The sequence below is a fragment of the Rhinichthys klamathensis genome, unplaced genomic scaffold (genome assembly GCF_029890125.1).
Source record: "Rhinichthys klamathensis goyatoka isolate OS25496 unplaced genomic scaffold, OSU_Roscu_1.1 h1tg000219l_1, whole genome shotgun sequence".
NCBI lineage: Eukaryota > Metazoa > Chordata > Actinopteri > Cypriniformes > Leuciscidae > Rhinichthys > Rhinichthys klamathensis.
The window spans coordinates 300044-306430 of NW_026606743.1; the positions used below are offsets into that span (position 1 = coordinate 300044).

Here is a 6387-nt window from a genome sequence, read left to right on the forward strand (position 1 = left end):
TGATTGGCTGGACATACTGGTCAATATGGATGCACATCAATCAGTAAATAATAACCATTAAGTATCAATTATTGCTTTTATCATTTAAAACACAGTGACATGCAATGGCAAGCCATTTTAGCTTTTATTAATTCACAGGATGCATTTTTGATATCAATAATTAAATTTGTACTATTTAAAATGTGAATTATTGATATTAATATAAAATATGTCTATTTCTGATATCAGGAATTATATTTTCATTAGTACTAACTAAACGAGGGAGGATTGTAGTGGGAGAACTGGGGTGTCAGGTGTGACTGTGTGGCAATGGCAAATGGTTTACATGGGTCAGGTAGGAGGGCCCCTTAACAGATTTTTGCTTAGGGCCCCAGGGATGCCAGGATCGGCTCTGTCTACACTGTTCTACACTGTTCTTACACTGTTCTACACTGTTCTACACTGTTCTTACACTGTTCTACACTGTTCTACACTGTTCTTACACTGTTCTTACACTGTTCTACACTGTTCTACACTGTTCTTACACTGACTGTTCTACACTGTTCTACACTGTTCTAGACTGTTCTACACTGTTCTACACTGTTCTTACACTGTTCTACACTGTTCTTAAGCTGTTCTACACTGTTCTTACACTGTTCTACACTGTTCTAGACTGTTCTACACTGTTCTACACTGTTCTTACACTGTTCTACACTGTTCTAGACTGTTCTACACTATTCTTACACTGTTCTACACTGTTCTACATTGTTCGTACACTGTTCTACACTGTTCTTACTGATCTACACTGTTCTACACTGTTCTACACTGTTCTTACACTGTTCTACACTGTTCTTACACTGTTCTACACTGTTCTTACACTGTTCTACACTGTTCTACACTGTTCGTACACTGTTCTACACTGTTTTACATTGTTCTTACACTGTTCTACACTGTTCTACACTGTTCTTACTGTTCTACACTGTTCTACACTGTTCTTACACTGTTCTACACTGTTCTACACTGTTTTACACTGTTCTTACACTGTTCTTACACTGTTCTACACTGTTCTTACACTGTTCTACACTGTTCTACACTGTTCTTACACTGTTCTACACTGTTCTTACACTGTTTTACACTGTTCTACACTGTTCTTACACTGTTTTACACTGTTCTTACACTGTTCTACACTGTTCTTACACTGTTTTACACTGTTCTACACTGTTCTACGCTGTTCTTACACTGTTCTTACACTGTTCTACACTGTACTACACTGTTCTTACACTGTTCTACACTGTTCTTACACTGTTCTACACTGTTCTACATTTTTCTTACACTGTTCTACACTGTTCTTACACTGCTCTACACTGTTCTACACTGTTCTTACACTGTTCTTACACTGTTCTACACTGTTCTTACACTGTTCTACACTGTTATACACTGTTCTTACACTGTTCTACACTGTTCTTACTGTTCTACACTGTTCTACACTGTTCTTATACTGTTCTACACTGTTCTTACACTGTTCTACACTGTTCTACACTGTTCTTATACTGTTCTACACTGTTCTACACTGTTCTTACTGTTCTACACTGTTCTACACTGTTCTTATACTGTTCTACACTGTGCTACACTGTTCTTGCACTGTTCTACACTGTTCTTACACTGTTCTTACACTGTTCTTACACTGTTCTACACTGTCCTTACACTGTTCTTACACTGTTCTACACTGTTCTACACTGTTCTAGACTGTTCTTACACTGTTCTTACACTGTTCTACACTGTTCTTACACTGTTCTACACTGTTCTTACACTGTTCTACACTGTTCTTACACTGTTCTACACTGTTCTACACTGTTCTACACTGTTCTACACTGTTCTACACTGTTCTTACACTGTTCTACACTGTTCTACACTGTTCTACACTGTTCTACACTGTTCTTACACTGTTCTACACTGTTCTACACTGTTCTTACACTGTTCTACACTGTTCTTACACTGTTCTACACTGTTCTTACACTGTTCTACATTGTTCTTACACTGTTATACACTGTTCTTACACTGTTCTACATTGTTCTTACACTGTTCTACACTGTTCTTACACTGCTCTACACTGTTCCACACTGTTCTTACACTGCTCTTACATTGTTCTACACTGTTCTACACTGTTCTACACTGTTCTTACACTGTTCTACACTGTTCTTACACTGTTCTACACTGTTCTACACTGTTCTACACTGTTCTTACACTGTTCTTACACTGTTCTTACACTGTTCTACACTGCTCTTACACTGTTCTACACTGTTCTTACACTATTCTACATTGTTCTTACACTGTTCTACACTGTTCATACACTGTTCTACACTATTCTACTGCCATGAAACCTTTAGAAACATTGGTTTGAGGGTTTCAGTTTTATTTCATTTAATTCTAGGTATTTATAAACCAAAATATAGCCATATGTGCAATTTTTAAGTTCAGTGCATATAGCATAAATTTACAGTATGCAAACATTATATTAGTTGTGTTTAACTGGTAATAATAAGTGCATTGTATCAAAAGATGTAATTGTTAGTATGAAGTATTTAACGATTGTATCAGTGTGTGCTGTGAAACGCTCTTTACTCCTGTACGGTTTAGAGATGTGTGAGAGATGAAAGTGTTGAACATATTAACTGAAACAGACGTGTCTATAGAAGAATCATGGCATGTTTACCCACACAAAAAATATGCATGTCATTTCAAAACGAAAAATTTCTGCATCAAGCAAATGATTGACAATTAAGATTTTTGTCACAATTGCACATCCCTAAGTTTTCATAGTTTTCTGATGAGAAATGTTTGCGATGGCACAGCGTTTGTCTTTTATTGCTGCCAGTTCATAATAGCTTTGATCCACAGCTTTCTACAATCATTCAAGTGCAATTACATTTATGCTGTGCATTACTAATGTGCCAAAGACACTTTTGTGTCATGTAGGACACGTGGCAGATGTGGCGTTTGGGACATTTATTTTTATAAATGAAATGTTGAACGTTGAAAATATGAAAATTTCGGCAAGGCTAATCCTCAGAACATCTGAACTTCAGTAAATACAAGCGCTCAAGTAAGATATCTGTGTATTCTGCTGGAAACCTCAAGCACTTTGTTTATTAAGAATTATATTACAACAATATACAGTACACTGTAAAAATGAATACGCTTTATATAATAAAAAAATTGTGGCAACAGATTACAAGCAATGTTATTAATTAAATTTAACAAATTAGAATTGAGTAATAATTAATACAATTAATTCCTTAAAAGTAAACCATTTAAAATGAGTAAAATTTACACAAAAAAAATTCAACAAAAATATCTGAATAACAGACAGACGTCAAAGATGAATTAAGAACTCTTTATTTTATATTGCCATCATTGAAGACACCTGATGTTAACAAGCAGAATAACTGAAGGAGAAAATCGTAATTTTAAGTCACCGTTATGGTGATCAGTGTTTGTTTTAGTTGGGCTCTTGACCCTTATATCATTAACTTTAAGTTTTGTTTGGCTGCTGTACCTGAGTTATAACCGCCAGATGAACAAAGAGAAAAGGTGATGGGTGCTTATGGGTCAAGAGCCCAACTAAAACAAACACTGATCACCATAACGGCGACTTACAATTACGGTTTTCTCCTTCAGTTATTCTGCTTGTTAACATCAGGTGTCTTCAATGTTGCCAATATAAAATAAAGAGACTCAGGTCTCTTCAGAAAGCTACACATTAGAGTTGGAAATATTCATGCATTCAAGAGAAGCAAATCATCATTTAAAAGGGGCAATTTAGGAAAAACAGTAAATGATTAAATGTGTAATGGTTTAGTAGTTTTTTAAATCTTTCTACCTAATTTATTGTATTACTAAAACCAGAGTTTGAAATAAAGGATATAAAGTGTTTCCATATATTCTCAAAAAATAAAGACAGTTCACCTTTCAAAATATATGTAACCTTTTCCATCGACAAACAAAAGAACATTATTGATCCACTGTGAGAGAGATGACCTTTCCACTTCTGATACATGGCTTTTAGACGCTTAGCTCGAAGTATACACACGTCAGTGAGTCTACGAGTGTTACTAGTGGACAATATTCCCTGAGAACAGACATTTCTGCTTTCATTGGGAGATTAACACACACCATCTGAACAATGAGTGAAAATGCCTCTTTCCAAAACACACAGAGCAGAAGTGTGTGTTTCTCAGCTGAGCAGTTCATGCATGTGTCTGGAGTGTTATGATCAATGTGCTTTAACCTACCTGGAGTAAATATGTTCTCATGATCCAGTTATACTGTATTAATTTGAGAAATGTTCGCAGAGAGATTAACGTTTTGAAGAAACCAGCAGCAGAATCTCATGAGAGTGTTTAGAGGAGACACATGTTAACACAGGACTCAAGGTTACGAAACCCTGCGTGGTGTTCTCTACTGACATCTACTGGTCAAAGAGAAACATTACACTCAAACATTACACTTTAACTAAAACATTACACTTTAACTAATGAACGCCTGCAAATGAAACGACACTCTCCAGATGCATCTATGACAGAAATTGTCCTTAATATCATACTGTGATGAGTGTCTGCTGAGCCTCCAGAAGTGACTGAGGAAAAGCCTGGGCTGTGTGCTTTAAACACAGGAACACAGGAACATGTCTTCTGGCGGTCTTAAGCACTCCTGCGTTACGTGCGTCTGCTAAACGATTAAATGTACATGTAAACACTCCATACACCTCGACACAAACACAGAAGTACATTCAGTAACACTTTACTTTAAGCCTTTATGATAATGCATTATATCTTTTCATAAATTATTGTTTTTGATACATTTTTATTTGATGGATTCGATTGAAGATTTTATTCTGTAAAGCTGCTTTAAAGCAATATTGTATATATCAAATCATATGACTTATGTTTAAGGAATCCTGAAAAAAACAGTTTCATGTGTTGTTTTTGAACGCTTATAGTTTAATTAATGTTGTGAAGTGAAACACTCCCATAGGCCTGTACAAAAACACAGAAGTGAAAGGAATATCAGCGCTTCTGTTCAGAGGAACAAGGAACATCGACGAACAATTATCCACAAATGCTGTAACTCACGGTAATGAATTACTGACACTAAATGCAATATTACATCCTAACCATGCACTGTGTTACAGTACACAATGCAATATCACTGCAATCTATGCAGCGCAAACGTTCGGAAACACTTTAGTTTAGGGTCCGGTTCTCACTATTGACTAGTAACTCATTAGCATGCATATTGGCTGTGTATTAGTACTTATAAAGCACATATTAATGCCTTATTCTGCATGACCATATTCTACATCCTTAATCACCCAATACCTAAACTTAACAACTACCGTACTAACTATTAATAAGCCGTAAGAGTTAGATATGAATGAGAATTGGACCCTGAGCTAAAGTGTGACCAAAAGAGCTATTTGTGTTGCACACACAGAGAAAAACTACAGCAGATATCATGCTTTTAAACATTAGTCCTAGTGTAATGCACTGCAGTGTGAGTACTGTACATTACCCTGCACAGGAGAGCTGTGTTCCCACTGAACTACGCTTGTCATTACGGTTGACTTTAACCACCGCTCTTGTCATCGCGACTGCCAGTTTCCACACTGAAGGGAAGGAGTAATGATTATCATTTTTGAATTCAATTTGATTGATGGAATAAATTGTGCAAAATGAGGAAAACATCCACGTTTTCAAACAATATATTTCTCTTACATCAGTGGATCAGTTTACCACCGCATGAGCTCACACTAGTAATACTGAACAAGCATAATCATATAGACATAGAACACCTATTAACCCGCGCTACATATGTCATTACTAATATTTACTTCGATTACTAACACAGGTCGCTTTGCCATGCAATGCTGTAGAGCTTCATGTGTTTGACCAGCAGAGGGCAGTACATCTCAGCCATCAGTCCTCAACATCTGCACTGAAACTGACAAGGAACAGACTCCAGTGCTTCAGTTCAAACTCTCTCGAAACAACGTGAGTAACAGAACACACTTCCAGACCCAAACCCACACTGTTCCTCAGCTCGTCGGTCTTTCACAAGTTCTGAAGGCCATCAGAAAAACAGTCAATTTAAATCAATCCGGTCACACTTTATATCGATGGTCCACTTTAGACAGCTTTCCTGTCGCTCAAACAGTAGAGCGTCGGCGCTTGCAACGCCAAGGTCATGGGTTCGATTCCCAGGGAAAGCAAGAACTGATAAGAATGTAAATGTGTAGCTTGAAATGCAATGTAAGTCTCTTTGGATAAAAGCGTCTGCCAATGCATACATGTAAATGTAGACATTCTACTGTCTATAAGTCACTTTGCAACTACCTGTCAGCTAACTCTC

At 36.7% G+C, this 6387-nt stretch overlaps 1 long non-coding RNA gene across 1 annotated transcript; it reads right to left on the minus strand.

The window, feature by feature from the left end:
- Window positions 1–3450: 3450 nt before the first annotated feature.
- On the minus strand, window positions 3451–3712 carry LOC130097406 (uncharacterized). The gene is made up of 2 exons (XR_008808302.1): window positions 3633–3712; window positions 3451–3489 (listed from the first exon to the last, which is right to left on the minus strand). It is a non-coding gene; the product is annotated as an uncharacterized LOC130097406 (long non-coding RNA).
- Between the last annotated feature and the right edge of the window lie 2675 nt (window positions 3713–6387).